Below are 15,444 nucleotides of genomic sequence, written 5' to 3'. Positions count from 1 at the left end.
AAAGAGCATGGGCTTGGGAGTCAGAGGTCATGAGTTCGAATCCCAGCTCTGCCACTTGTCAGCTGTGTGACTGTGGGCAAGTCACTTAACTTCTCTGTGCCTCAGTTACCTCATCTGTAAAATGGAGATTAACTGTGAGCCTCACGTGGGACAACCTGATGACCCTGTATCTCCCCCGGCGCTTAGAACAGTGCTCTGCACATGGTAAGCGCTTAACAAATACCAACATTATTATTATTATTATTAAATACCAACATTATTATTATTATTATTATTACCCCAGTGCTTAGAACAGTACTTGGCACATAGTAAGTGCTTAACAAATACCGTTATTATTAGAGCTCCAAGCTGATCAGGTTGGACACCGTTCATGCCCCACCTGGGGCTCACATTTTAATCCCCATTTTGCAGATGAGGTAAGTAAAGTACAGAGACGTTAAATGTCTTGTCCACCTCTCTTCGCTCCAGTTCATACTTCTTTCTGCTGTTGGATCATTTTCCTAAAGCATCATCCTTGACTTAATGATCTCCAGGGACAGAGAAGCCAAATCCTTACTTGAGAGTCCGTTCAATATTTCAGCCCCCAATCAGTCAAGGAATTCTTCCTTCTTCCCACCTGGAAACCCTCTAGCATTAACTAGAGACGCAACGTGGCTCAGTGGAAAGAGCCCGGGCTTGGGAGTCAGAGGTTGTGGGTTCTAATCCCCGCCACTGATCGGCTGTGTGACCTGGGGCAAGTCACTTCACTTCTCTGTGCCTCGGTTCCCTCGACTGTAAAATGGGGATGAAGACTGTGAGCCCCACGTGGGACAACGTGACTACCTTGTATCTACCCACTGCTTAGAACAGTGCTTGGCACATAGTAAGCGCTTAACAAATACCAAAATCATTATTGTTGTTATTTGATTCACATCCACTTCCTTTCATTAGGGCTCCTCAGGGAAAGAGAACTGGCCAACATCTTCCTCGTAAGAACCCTGCAAAATTAATATACTTTATGATTTTTTCCTCCATTTGAAATCCTAACAGGTCTTGCATAAAGCGGAGTAAAAACGAATACCACAGAATGTTAAATTGTTTACCTTTTAATGAATAAATTACACATACTAATGAGAATAATCTCATTAAGAAGAAGCATGCCCTAGAGGGAAGAGCAAGGGCCCTTGAGTCAGAGGACCTGGGTGCTAATCCTGACTCTGCCACTTGCCTGATGTACAACCTTGGGCCAGTAGTAGATAGAGCAGGGGGCCTGGGAGTCAGAAGGTCATGGGTTCTAATCCCAGCTCTGCCACTTGTCAGCTGGGTGACCTTGGGCAACTCACTTCACTTCTCTGGGCCTCAGTTACCTCATCTGGAAAATGGGATTGAGCCTGTGAGCCCGTTGTGGGCAGGGGTTGTCTCTGTTGCCCGAATTGTACTTTCCAAGCGCTTAGTCCAGTGCGCTCCGCGCACAGTAAGCGCTTGATAAATACGATTGAGTGAATGAGTGAGACTTATTTCTTAACTTTTGGGTCACTTGGACTGCTTTTTGTGGTCCACCTGCATATCTTTGGTAACTATACACACGTATGTACGCGGGTATGTGTGGAGAAGCAGCGTGGCTCAGTGGAAAGGGCCTGGGTTTCGGAGTCAGAGGTCATGAGTTCGACTCCCGGCTCTGCCACTCGTCATCTGTGTGACTGTGGGCAGGTCGCTTCACTTCTCTGTGCCTCAGTTCCCTCATCTGTAAAATGGGGATTAAAAGTGTGTGAGCCCCACGTGGGACGACCTGATGACCCTGTATCTCCCCCAGCGCTTAGAACAGTGCTCGGCACCTAGTAAGCGCTTAACAAATACCAACATTTTTATTATTATTATTATTATTATATGTAGGGTATATGTAACTATATACCCTACAGCATGACCACTTCAAAACAACCCTTGAAAATAAGAGGTGGTGCACACATCGTGCGGTCAGGGCTGTGGGGATTCCCTCAGACTTGCACTCCATTCTCTGCCCTTCGGCCTCCTTCTTGGCCTCTCCGCCACTTGTCTGCCGTGTGACCTTGGGCAACTCACTTCACTTTCCTGGGCCTCAGTTACCTCATCTGGCAAATGGGGATTGAGACTGTGAGCCCGTTGTGGGCAGAGGTTGTCTCTTGCTGAACTGTACTTTCCAAGCGCTTAGTCCAGTGCGCTCCGCACAGAGTAAGCGCTCGAGAAATACGACCGAGTGAATGAGTGAGACTCACTTTTTAACTTTTGGGTCACTTGGGTGGCTTTTTGTGGCCCACCTGCACATCTTTGGTAACTCTAGCGGCGTGGCTCAGTGGAAGGAGCCCGGGCTCGGGAGTCAGAGGTCACGGGTTCTAATCCCGGCTCTGCCGCTTGTCAGCTGTGTGACCTCGGGCCAGCCACTTCACTTCTCTGGGCCTCAGTGACCTCATCTGTCAAATGGGGATGAAGACTGTGAGCCTCATGTGGGACAAACTGATGACCTTGTATCTTCCCCTGTGCTCAGAACAGCGCTTGGCCCATAGTAAGCGCTTAACAAATACCAACAGCATTATGAGGCGGCGGTGGCCATGTTGGGTGTGTCGGTGGAAGGCGGAGGTGGGTGGAAGCCAAGAAGGAGGCCAAGGGGCGGAGAACCGAGCGCCACTCTGAGCCCCCAGCACACCCTGTGTGCACCACCTCTTCCTTGCGAGGGTTCTTTTGAAGTCATCAGACTGTAAGATAGACATTTACCTATATACACATATAATAATAATGTGAGGCTCACAGTCCATTTTCCAGATGAGGTCACTGAGGCCCAGTGAAGTGACTTGCCCACAGTCACCCAGCTGACAAGTGGCAGAGTTGGGATTCGAACCCATGACCTCTGACTCCCAAGCCCGGGCTCTTTCCACTGAGCCAGGCTGCTTCTCATATCCCTCCTGCCAATCAGAGGGGACGCCACACCCAACATGGCCGCCACACCCCCCTGCCACCTAAAGGGGTCGCCACACCCAACATGGCTGCCGCGCGCAGCCGCCACGCCCCCCGGGGAGCCACACCCAACATGGCCGCCGCCTGCCACTCAAAGGCGCGCCACACCCAACATGGCTGCCGCGCGCAACCGCCCCGCCCCGGGGGACCCACACCCAACATGGCCGTCGCCTGCCACTCAAAGGCGCGCCACACCCAACATGGCTGCCGCACTCCGCCGCCCCTGCCCATGGAGCCACACCCAATATGGCCGCCATCCCCCTCCCCCTGCCACTCAAAGGGGGCACCACACCCAACATGGCTGCCACACTCAACCGCCCCGCCCGGGGAGTCGCTCCCAACATGGCTGCCAACTCCCTCTCCAGTCCAAGAGGCGCCACACCCAACATGGCTGCCAACCTCCCCGCCTAGAGGCGCCACACCCAACATGGCTGCCAGCCTCCCCCCGGCCAAAGGGGGCGCCACCCCCAACATGGCCGCCACCGTCTCCTGTCACTCAAATCGGGCGCCACACCCAACATGGCCGCCGCGGTCGGCCGCCCTGGCGGGTGGAACCACCCCCAACATGGCGGCCTCTTCCCCCCCCCCAGGCCCTCCAAGAGGCGTCCCTCCCCACCCGGCCGCCGCCTTCCCCTCACCACTCCCCCCTTCGACCCCGCCCCCGACACGGCTCGTCCGTGAAGGTCCGCGGAGGGCGGGTGCGGCCGGCCGCCAACATGGCTCCACATCCGGCGGGCCCCGGATGGCGGCGGGGCGGGGCGGGGCGGGGCGGGGCGGGACGGCGGAAGGGGCGGTGGCGGCGGCGGGGCCGGGCAGGGCCGGGCCGGGCCGAGCAGAGCAGGAAGCGTCGTCGGCGGGCGTTTCTCCCTCCCTTTCCCCTCCCCTCCCCTTCCCTTCCCTTCCCCCTCCGCCCCAATACCAGGCAGCGGCCGGCGGGGCCAGGTAAGGCCCGAGGGCGGCGGCTGAGGGAAGGGGGGAGGGGCGGGGAGGGGCGTCCACTACAGCCCCCAACGTCCGGCGGCGGGGGCGGGGGCACCTTGGCCGCCCCGTGCAGGCCCGACGGGAGCAGGGGGAGCCGGGCCTTCCTCGGGGCTCCTCCTCCTCCACCCCCCGGGCACAAACCCGAAGCCCCCTTTGGCCCCGACCCGCCCGGGCACAGGGGCCTCCCCCCCCCCCACCCCCGGGACGCCGCCAACACACGGCGTCCCTTCGCACCATTCTCTCTCTCTCTCTCTCTCTCTCTCTCACACACACACACATTTTCTTCTTCTCCTCTGCCCCTGTCTGTCTCTGCCTCTCTCTGTCTCTCTGCCTCTGTCTCTCTGCCTCTGTCTCTCTCTCTGCCTCTGTCTCTCTCTCTGCCTCTGTCTCTCTTACTCTGTCTCTCTGCCTCTGTCTCTCTGTCTCTCTCTTTGCCTCTGTCTCTCTGTCTCTCTCTCTGCCTCTGTCTCTCTGTCTCTCTGTCTCTCTCTCTGCCTCTGTCTCTCTGTCTCTCTGTCTCTCTGCCTCTCTGCCTCTCTGCCTCTCTGTCTCTCTGCCTCTGCCTCTCTGCCTCTGCCTCTCTGCCTCTGCCTCTGTCCTTGGCTTTGTCTGTCTCTCTGGCTCTGTCTCTCTCTCTGGCTCTGTCTCTCTCTCTGGCTCTGTCTCTCTCTCTGGCTCTGTCTCTCTCTGGCTCTGTCTCTCCCTCTGGCTCTGCCTCTCTGGCTCTGTCTCTCCCTCTGGCTCTGCCTCTCTGGCTCTGCCTCTCTGGCTCTGCCTCTCTCTCTGCCTCTGCCTCTGTCTCTGCCTCTGTCTCTCTCTCTGCCTCAGCCTCTCTCTGCCTCTGGCTCTCTCTCTGCCTCTGCCTCTCTCTGCCTCTGGCTCTCTCTTTCTGCCTCTGTCTCTCTGCCTCTCTCTCTGCTTCTGTGCCTCTCTGCCCCTCTCTCTACTTCTGTCTGTCTCTCTCTGCCACTGTCTCGCTCTCTCTCTGCATCTCTGCCTCGCCTTGTCCCCTACCCCCAAGGAAAACACCCATCAGGTGAGCTTTTAAGCAGGGACCCACATCTTGAAATCATCCTTGCCATGCTTTCAGCATCATAACTCTAAACCAGGTGGCACATTTGAGGCCAAGAAATCCTGAGTAAACAACCTCCCGTGCAGAACAACAACCCGGGGAGTTTTTGAAAAAGAGAAGGAATGCTCTGTGATCTCCCCGAGCTGATACTCTGAGACAGAAAGACAGGTAAATGACTGAGTGTTTAACGGCCCAGTACTTGGGAAGATTTTTGAAGGGAGGCACTGGGGAGGTGAGGATATAAGAAGAACTTGGATGGTGGAGGGTAGAGTGTCCGGACCCCAACTGGCAGTTGGAGCGGATGATTCTGGGGAGATCTTTGAAGCCTCAGAGAAAATGAGTTGCGAGAAGGGGGAAAGAAATGGGTAAATGGTAGCTCCTGAAAAGTTCCCTCGATGAGACCTTTAAGGCAGAATAAAGTGATCGTAGTGTTGTGGGCAGAATTGATGAGGTGGGTGGAAGTGAGGCGTGAAGGTTTTAAAGAGGGGTTGAGGTGATCAAAATGGAGGATTGACTTTAAGAGGCTTAATAGAGGAATACCAGTTGGAAGAATGTCCATTTCGCTCAGGACCCCGCCGCTAGGGATCGTGTCTACCAACTCTATTGTATCGTACTCTCCCGGGTGTTTACTACTGTGCTCTGCCCCCAGTAAACACTCGATAAATACCACCGATGGGTTGGGTGCCTAGTAAATACTATTGATCGGCCAGTTACCTGGTTGTGATGAGTAGCCTTTGGTCCAAATAGTAGTGCGGGGGTGGGGGCGAACGATTTAGAAAGTTACTGAGAAGGAAGAAGCGGAAGGCCTCCAGTCAGACTGGATGTGTAAAGAGAATAGAGAGGGCAGAAAGATATCTCACACTTCTGGTTTTAGGGCCGCGTGGGCAACAGCCTGGCCTACTGGGAAGAGCACAGGCCGGGGAATCATGAAGACATGGGTTCTAATCCAGATCTGCCACTTTGCTCCAGTTTGACCGTGGGCATGCCACTTTACTTCTTTACCTCGGTTTCCTCATCTGTAAAACAGGTTTAAATACCTGTTTTCCCCCTCCCCTCGACTGTAAGCCTTGTGTGGGAGAGGGATTGTGGATGATCTGTTTGTTTTGTCCCTACCCCAGCAGTCACCACGGTTTGGAGGACATGAGCATTTAAGAAATGCTATTATTAGTGGTTTTAGAAATTCCTATAGGGACCAGAAGGGGATGGGTAAACACAAGAAATTGAATGTGGAGTAAGGTATGACTACAGTAAACTAGGTGAAGTTAGGTTCAGTGATGTGAATTTCATTCTGTGGGGAAATTGAAAAGTGTTACACCCATAGGAAAGATGAAAGAAAAGAGGAAATGAGAAGTGTCTCCCTCAGTGAAGTTGTTGACTTGAAAACTGAAGTCTTCCAAGTTGTAGGTAGAAAAGGAAGGCCTGATGTCAAAATCTAGAAAGCAGGGGGCGAGGCTGTGGGTAATGAACAAAAGTTGATGTGGCCTTACTTAAGAGACACATAAAACTGTGCTCTTGGAGAAGAATGCAAATTAAGAAATTAGTGAAAGCAGCTGGAATTGAGAGGAAAGAGTGCCCATGCCTTTCAGGAAGCCTAAGAAATCAGAAAGGGGAGACCTCTAAACTTTAGATATTGTTTTGGGTGTGGGACCGTGTTTAAATGAGGGTTATGAACCGGGTTAGGATTTGCAATGGCCAAGACTTAGAACATAGCTAATCAGCCGGCAGAGCAACAGCTCTACTGGTCCAGAAATGCAGAATATGGGTGACTGAGGGGCAATCCAACAGCTGCAATGGAATGACTTCGATAATAATGGCATTTATTAAGGGTTCATGAGGAGCCAAGGGGTAGCTACGGGATAATCAAACTAGACACGGGTAGCATGAGCAGAAGAGATGCACTGTGGATAACCTGAGGAATGATTCAAAGACTGGGATGCTGGGAGATAGCTGGAAATACGGCAATATGCGTTGGGGCAAGAGTTGTGAAGCGGAGGCAGAATCGTAAACGGCAGTGGACTAAACTGCGATCCAGGGAACAGCCTTGGCGTGCGTGGGGTCGGATGTGGAAGTATCTGCCATTGATGGATCGATCTCACGTCCCACCACCACCACCAATCGGTCAGAGTAGCATGTGAACACTTACTGTGCCCGGAGCACTGTACTAAGCCCTGGGAGAGTGTGATACATCAGAGCTGGTAGAACATGTTGCCTGCCCACAGGAAGTTTACAGTCTAGAGGTAAACCATCCCTTGTAAACACAAAGACAACAGTTCAAGAGTTACCCAGAAAGAGGATGAAAGAGAAAGCAAGCGTGTCTGTCTTGGGATTGGGGTATTTAGAGGATGCAGAAGAGGCTTAAAGAGGAAGTGGTAAGCAGGGCCGGGAAATAGATTGTGGCGTAAGGAGATGACCATTAGTGACCAGAGGGAGGATAGAGTGAGATATAAGAATGGGGGTTGGGAGGGACCGGGTTTAGGAGGAGGTGGCATGTATAAATGTGGACAGCTTTGGGGCAGCTGACATTGCTTTGGTGGTAATCGATCTCTCTCCAGCTGGTTGCTACATATGAGAAGTGTGGAGTAGGATGAGTTGCTGAAATAGCTTAAATACCTTCCTGAAGGCAGCTTAGGGGGCATCGTGTGTAGTAAGGATGAACGGGCGATCCTGTATAGGTATAATAATAATGATGGTATTCTCTTAAGCGCTTACTGTGTGTCAAGCTCTGTTCTGAGCGCCGGGATAGATACAAAGTAATCAGGTTGTCTCACGTGGGGCTCACAGTCTTCATCCCATTTTACAGATGAGGTAACTGAGGCCCAGTGAGGTGAGTTGCCCAAAGTCACACAGCCGACAAGCGGCAGAGCGAGGATTAGAGCCCACGATCTCTGACTCCCAAGCCCGGGCTCTCGGCACTAAGCCGAGCCGCTTCTCCCCGAAGCAGTGTCGAAAGGTGGTAGATATGGTTTCCTCCGTATTGGAGTGAGCCTAAGGGTGCCGAGGAGAGAGAGTCGGAAATGTCTCGTGACGATTAGGAGAAGGGTTAAAGGGGAGAAGCGGCTGCTTCTGGAGTCAGGCCGTTAGGGGGATTTCCCTCGACTTTTCTCCCAGCCTGTGCCAGTGCAGAACACTTCCCATCCATCTCATCTCAGGGTCAGTACCCAGGTGCAGCTGCGTTGACTATTTAACAAGCCTTTCTGATCAAGTACGATTTCAAGAAAAAGGGCGAGACCTAGTGCGCTGGTGAATTTTGCTGCGCACCGGGCAGGAAAAAGTTGGAAACCGAAGAAGTGTTTCTTAGGCTCTTAAGTTCTGAGTTTGGGCTGCTCCACTGGCTCTCTTGGGATTCCTAGGGCTATCCTGGCTCTCGGCTGGGGTTTGGAATGAGCTATTTAAGAGCAAGGCCAAGTACTTAATCCCCGTACCCTGCTGAGTAAGGCTTTCTTGCCGTTCAGCTGCCCCTGAACTCTTGAAAGCTGAGTCAGGCAGGCTTAGGAAAGACTCGGGATTCCGAGCGAGCGGGTGAGGCTGTGGGCTGATGCCTGGGATTTCCCCTTCCGTCCTTCCTGCAGTCAGGTTGGGTAGACCAGGCATTTGCCGCCTTTGTTTCCGACTCTCAGAGATGGGGATGCTAGTGTTCTCCTAGGTTCTAGGGAGATCTGACAGGTAGGGGAAGACTCCTTTCATTCTTTAAGGCAGTCGTTTATTAACCGATTGTAAAACACATGCTTTTTAAAAGCCTACCGAGGTGGTTGAGTGGGCGAATGAGAAGTTTTGTGGGGCCGGGTCCTTTGCAGAACTTCAGGCCGAAAACCGTTGAGCCAGAAGCTCGTTTTGGGCAGGGAACGGGTGTACCAGTTCTAGACTGTACTTTCCCAAGTGCTCAGTACAGTGATGTGCACACAGTCGGCGATCAATCGATATGATTGATTATTCTTGGCTGCCTCCCTGATGTTACTGTTACCCTCGTTGTGCTCCGAGAGTCCCGGCAACTTAGATGTGCCTTTTTAAGGAGGGTTTAGAGTCAACCAGCTCCCCACCACCCCCCAATTGCTTTGCAGGCCAAGTTCACGAGCAACTAAAGTGGGCTTGCAGTAAACTGACCCTCTTAGCCCTCCTCGCCCGTTTGGCCGCCTTTGACACCGTTGACGATCTGCTCTTGGAAGCGTCCCTTCTTGGTTTCCTGGACTCAACGCGTACTGGTCATCTCCTGTTCGTCATTGTCCTCGTGCCTCAGCCCCCAAAATTCTGTTTTGGGTCTCACTTTTCACTTGCTCGGGATGCTTATTCACTCAAGTGACTGCAGTTGACTTCCTCTTCTACTTCACCAGCCTGGACTGCTCTCTTGCCCCACGTTCTCACATTTCTCTAGTCCTGCTGCCTAGTTAAACTCATCAAGGCTAAAGCAGAACTCCTCATTTTCCCCCTTTTTCCCACTCCTCCCAACTTTCCCTTCTCCGTTGACCCCACCGTCTTCCCAGTCGTCTTTGACTCCTCCTTGTCTTTTTTCCGTCTTATTTGGTCTGTGGCAAAACCTGCCGGTTTTTCTTGTACGATAGTTCACCACTCTGCCCCTTCCCCTCCATCGAAACTTTCTACGCGTTAGGACTTTCGGCCCCCCCCCGATTAAGGTACTGTTTGCACTTCCTCCCTGATCTCTCTGCTTCCATCCTCCTTCCTTTTAAGCTCATCCTCGACTCTGCTGGCCCAAGTTATCTTTCATCTCAGGCCATGTCATCCCAACAGCTTACCGTAACGTTTACGTACATTTCTAGACTGTCAGCTTATCATGGGCAGGGAATGCTTCTACCGATTCTTAGGTTGTACCCTCCCAAGCGCTTAGTACAGTGCTCTGCACGTGGTAAGCGTTCACTAAGTGCCAGTGATTGGTATAGCCAACCTTAGCACATCTGTACCCGGTGATTGGTCAGTTTGACTTCCTCTATTGACTGCATACTCCGGCTGGCTTTTAACAGCTGTATCTTAATTTTCTGCCTACCCCCTCTAAAACTGCCCCTTCCTCTCTCTCCCCTGTAGACTGTAAGCTCACTGTGGGCGGGGAACGTGTCTACCAACTCTGTTATATTGTCTCCCAAACGCTTTATACAGTGCTCTGCACACACTTAGTGCGCAGAAAATATGATCGATTAGATTGAAAATCCCCCGAGGGCAGAGGTCATGACTTTTATCTCTGTTGTTGTCTCCCAAGTGCCCGGTAGAGTGCTGTGTGCGTGGTAGGCACTCAGTTATGTTGTTGATGAGGATGAGACATTTAAAAGCTGCTGCAGCTTCCAAGCAACAGCAGGGGACAGAGAGCGCTTCAGGAAAGTGCCAGGCAAGTGGGATTTTGGAGATTGGCGTGAGAGCTTTGAAAATCCCCTACCCCTCTGAATCTCCTACAGAACTTGGGTGAGGTCACAAGTGGAGGTGGTTGTCAAGTGACTTTTGTGACAGATGGGATAGTTAGGGTTTTTTTCCTTCCTCTCGGTAAAACGCTGATTACTTTTAAGTTGTCTACTGTTGTCATCTGAAGTTGAGAACGTGGATTTTTTTCATTGCGATTCTCATGCCAGAATTTGCTGTATGAAATTTACCGTGCCATCACACTGCAGAAAATATCCTTCTTTTTCCCCCCTTGCCTTCTCTTGAGCTGCCAGATTTCCTGGCCAAGTAACTTAATTTAAAATTAACAGTAATTGTGTATTCAGGCACATAGGCACCGACCCATTGTCCAGCTACTTCAGAATTAGGTAGGCTATTGCTCTTTTTGAGTAGACAAACATTTAATGGCAGGGAATAGCCCCATTTGTCCTTCAACTATCAAGATGACCTGGGAGTACCTACAATTAGAATCTGCTTGTAAACTGGCACCAATTTGATAGCAAGATCTACAGAGAGTAATCATCTGTATTAGATGCTGACAGCCAACCTTATCTGTGGGTGCAGGTGTGGTTGGAAACCGAGGGTACAGGAAATACTCAATTTCAGAAGGATTGAGTTTCAAGTGAACAGTACTTAGAACTAAATTTCCCCCCTTTCAGCTTTCCAGCGCCTCAGTTTCGGCTCTACGACACGTACTTCCTTGGTGACGTTTGCTCTGGAGGTACAGGTGGCTAGGCTGTGCACAGGAACTGCTGGGAAAGGGGAAAAGAAGTAATTTTTAAAGTTCGGGGGAAATGAAGTGACAGTTTGAAGAGGGTGGGAAGGTCAGGATAACCCGAGTGACATGTGGAATGACCAGAGAAGGTCATTGGATCCATTTTGCTTCTGGCAAAGTAAACATCAGCTAGCTTATTGCGAAACCTCTTTAAACCCATAAATATCATACTCTAACTCTATTAATCCACTCTAAATTGGGGTCACTTCTGAAAAGACAGCGTATCCGACCTTGTTTCAGTCACCGGTCCTTCATTTATAACATTATTCCTGTGGCAAATTGGTTCCAGCTACTTTTTTAACGTGACACAGTTTTCAGGAACTAATTGTGCCATCAGGCCAAGGACTTCCTATATACAGGACAGTTCATTCATTGACGAGGGAATTTTCGGAATTGTTTTCCTGATGTACCCGACTTTAAGCAGAGGCAGACTTTCTGTCGATGGTCGACACCGAGTGGACTTGGTTTTCGGAGTGCTACAGCCAAAAATTTGCAGCTGAATTCAGCATTTTCTAATTTAGGAGCTTTTAATGGAAGGCTTTCCTCATTCCTGTGAGGCTACGTGAACCTTCAGAAGGCACTTCCAGCTCCAGCCTACTCACCGTCCCTCGATCTCATCCGTCTCACTGCCAACCCTTTACCCACACCTTGCCTCTGGCCTGGAACTCCCTCCCTGTCCTTCCCCCTTGGGAAGCAGCATGGCCTAGTGGAAAGAACATGGGTCTGGGAGACGAAGTTCCTGGGTTCTAACTCCAGCTCGGCCATTTTCCCGCTGTGACCTGGCGCGAGTCACTTTAGGTGTGTGCCTCGGTTCCCTCATCTGCAAAATGGGGATTCACTACCATAAACTGCGAGTCCCACGTGCGACCTGACGATCTTGTATCTGCCCCAGCGCTGTAATTTATTTATATTAATGTCCGTCTCACCTCCTAGACTGTAAGCTCTTGGTGGCCAGGAACTGTGTTTATTGTACTCTCCCAAGTGCTTAATACAGTGCTCTGTATGCAGTAAGCGCTCAGTAAATAAGTTTGAATTGACACATAGTAAGGGCTTAACCAGAACCACAATTATTATTATTATTACTACTATTCATGTCTGATCATTCTTCCTTCAGAGCCTTATTAAAATAGCATCTCCTTCTAGAGGCCCTGCCCATGTTGTAAGGCCTCTACATTTTCCTGCTTCCTCTTCCCCCTATTACCCTTATACTTGGATATGTGCCCTTTATTCACCCCAACACTTTTAGCCCCACAGCACTTATGTCACATGAATAATTGAATACACCCTTCTCCCCCCAAGACCCAAAAATTCCTTGTGAGCAGGGACTGTGTCTTCCAAATCTGTTATATTGTGCTCTACTCATAGCATTCAGTAAATGTCATCAACTACTTTAGTTATTGATGCATACATTCGGAGTTCACTTATGGCAGCAAGTCTATCCGATTTCCAATTTATCCCACATTTTAATTATTGAAATAGAAACTGTGACCCAAGTATTAGAAGTATTAAGAAAAGTTACAAACCAGAGCGCTTTTATTAATTCAGATGCCTGGTGAACACTATTTTATTTCCCCCCTGTCAATAATGAATATTCGACAGTCTTGGTTTTTTTGTGCTAACAGAGGGGAAGGACTGCTGGAGCGGGAAGAAGATTTTTCATGCTAAAGTGAGATCAGTATTGAAGTACCAAATCTACTTCTCCCCTACCAATAAAGGAGTTTCGTAACATCTCCCTTCTATCTAAGGGAACTGGCCAAAGGGTGAACAGATAAAGATAAGGGATGGTAAGTCAGGGAGAGCATGGATAAACAGATTTGAACATGCCCTAGATAATCAACAATGAAGTGGACATGGGTGGTTCACCCTGGGCTTGACTCAGCCTGAAATACTTCTGAATGTTTAGGATTGAATTCAGCATATCTCCCCCCAATTCCTAAGACAAATTTGAGCGCAGAAGGGCCTCTACATTTGAGCTAATGACGCCTTAACCCATTATATTTTGTGAATGGGTAAGAACGAAGGTGCGTATTAGTTTCATTTGTCTCCTAGAGTTCTCCAAATCCGCCGTGGCATTTTATATCGTTAACGTCCTTCCCACTCTTTGTCGCATTTAGGAGTTTCTCCAACCCTTTCTCTTATTTAAAGTTACACCGTTGTGCCTCAATTAGGACTCTTCGATGGGTTTCATGAAAACGACGCTAAATGAAAATGATGAATAAAGCCTAGTTTCCCCTGGAAGTAAAATGGGTTGGTGTTCGCAAGACAAAAAAGGCCAAAAATAATGTCAGTATTTTTAAAAGCAGGGCAGACGCAAATACAGTAATGATCAAATACCAATACGTACCGTCGATGGAAAGTTTTAAATTGTATTTTTCTGTGTACTGTTTTTGAACATGGTGTTTCTCTGTAAACAGGCACCAAGTGCTAGTGGTTTAGCGAGTCACTATCTGTGCTAAGTAGAACAAGTCCGTCAAAACACTTGAGTAGGAGGGGAAGGAAAGTGCCGTCCGAGTTGTCCGGAGACTGGATGTCCTTCTGTATCACCCGATTTTCTGCTGCTGCGCTTTCTCCGCCGGCATTCCACAAGCCTGCCACCCTTTCGGCATCCATTTTGGCCCGAGAATTAGTAGCCTTTCTGTGTAGTCCATCTCCGGTAAGTAGGTGAAAGTCCAGTGCTTGAATTTCAGAGAGGTCGAGGTCTCAGTCTTGGCACGGAGGGTGTGGGGGCTACGCTGCTCCACAGTGGCAAAGAAAGCGGCAGTGGCACAGCAGGGAGGGTACAGACGCCCGCTGTCCCCTCGCGTCCCACTGCTGGTCACGGTGGGGCCGAGCCAGCGGCCGAGTGGGTGGGTAGGTGCCTCCAAAACAGGAAAGGCAACTCCAGGCCTTATCCAGATAATGGAGGGTGAGGGAGGGAGGTGGGCCTCCCCGGCCCCTCAATTAAATCCTAAGCAAGCAGGTGACTCGGGATGTTGGTTGTTCAGTCACCGATGAGGGGGTAGAGGGCCTCTCTGAGTTATCCTGAGCAGCACGGTTAAGGATAATCATTTTACTCGTGGTATTTGTTAAGCGCTTTCGATGTGCCAGGCCCTGTCCTCGGCTCTGGAGTGGGTACAAGGCGTGGCTCAATGGAAAGAGTCTGGGCTTGGGATTCAGAGTTCATGGGTTCGAATCCCGACTCTGCCACGCGTCAGCTGTGTGACTGTGGGCAAGTCACTTCACTTCTCTGTGCCTCAGTTACCTCATCTGTAAAATGGGCATGAAGATCGTGAGCCTCACGTGGGACAACCTGATGACCCTGTATCTCCCCCAGCGCTTAGAAGAGTGCTCTGCTCATAGTAAGCGCTTAATAAATGCCAACATTATTATTACAAGGAAATCAGGTTGGACAATACAAGGAAATCAGGTTGGACATGGGGCTCAGTCTTAATCCCCGTTTTACAGATGAGGGAACTGAGGCACAGAGACGTGAAGTGACGTGCCCGGGGTTTTCACAGCAGGCAGGCGGTGGAGCCGGGATTAGGATCCAGGTCCTCCTGATTTCCAGGCCCGTGCTGTATCCACTAAACCGCACTGCCTCTCAACGCATCCCAGCGGGGGAGAAATTGGACAAAGTGCCCTTCTGCCTCCCTCTTATCTATTGCCCCACGGGATTGGGTCTGGCCAACCTCTATTGCACAATGTAATGGCAGACCACGCAGCAAAGTGTGTTCGTCACACCTTTGTCTGTTCACCCATCCCGTTGGTATGCACGAATAGGATCTTAGTTCGTCGTGGGCTGGGGATGTATCTACCATCCCTGTTACATTGCCCTCTCCCAAGCACTCAGTTCATTACCCTGCACACAGTAAACGCTCAATGCATTTTATTGATCGATCAGTAGCGGCATCCGTGAATGGAGCAGTCGTATTTATTGAGCTCTCCCGGTGTGCAGAAAGAACACTGTGAACAAGCCCTTGGAGATGAAGGACGGCTATTTGCCGGCATTCAGATGCAAAGGTAGGATCATGATAGAGTGCAGAAGCAAAAGCATTATAATAGGGACTCGTGGAAATTCGGGATGAAATAATAATGGTTTTAGTATTTAAGTACTTCCTATGTTCCAAGCACTGTACTCAGGGCTGGGGTAGATTGGAGGAAATCAGATGAGACGCAGGCTGTCTGCCCCAAGAAGGGCTCATTTTCTGTGACTGACTATGAAAGAAAGGCGAAAATACAAAGAAGAAAAATGATGTACTAGAGATAAAAGGCTCACAGGCAGTCTGTACCA

General features: G+C 50.4%; 1 protein-coding gene across 5 annotated transcripts in view; it reads left to right on the top strand.

The window, feature by feature from the left end:
* The first annotated feature begins 3,790 nt into the window (after nucleotides 1-3,790).
* Nucleotides 3,791-15,444, top strand: part of FBXO38 (F-box protein 38) — a 65,064-nt gene continuing 53,410 nt past the window's right edge. Inside the window, exons 1-3 of one of the 5 annotated variants that reach the window (XM_029050153.2) lie at nucleotides 4,891-5,188; nucleotides 13,589-13,827; nucleotides 15,109-15,173. The gene's annotated coding sequence lies outside the window, so the exon portion shown is untranslated. Of the gene's footprint in view, nucleotides 3,910-4,890; nucleotides 5,189-13,588; nucleotides 13,828-15,108; nucleotides 15,174-15,444 lie in introns of those variants that run through there. The other 4 variants (XM_029050157.2, XM_029050152.2, XM_029050155.2 and 1 more) reach the window with 4 other exon arrangements.

Source organism: Ornithorhynchus anatinus, chromosome X1, assembly GCF_004115215.2.
Source record: "Ornithorhynchus anatinus isolate Pmale09 chromosome X1, mOrnAna1.pri.v4, whole genome shotgun sequence".
Lineage (NCBI taxonomy): Eukaryota > Metazoa > Chordata > Mammalia > Monotremata > Ornithorhynchidae > Ornithorhynchus > Ornithorhynchus anatinus.
The sequence above is the reverse complement of the archived record's forward strand: the minus strand, read 5'-3'. Positions and strand labels throughout refer to the sequence as shown.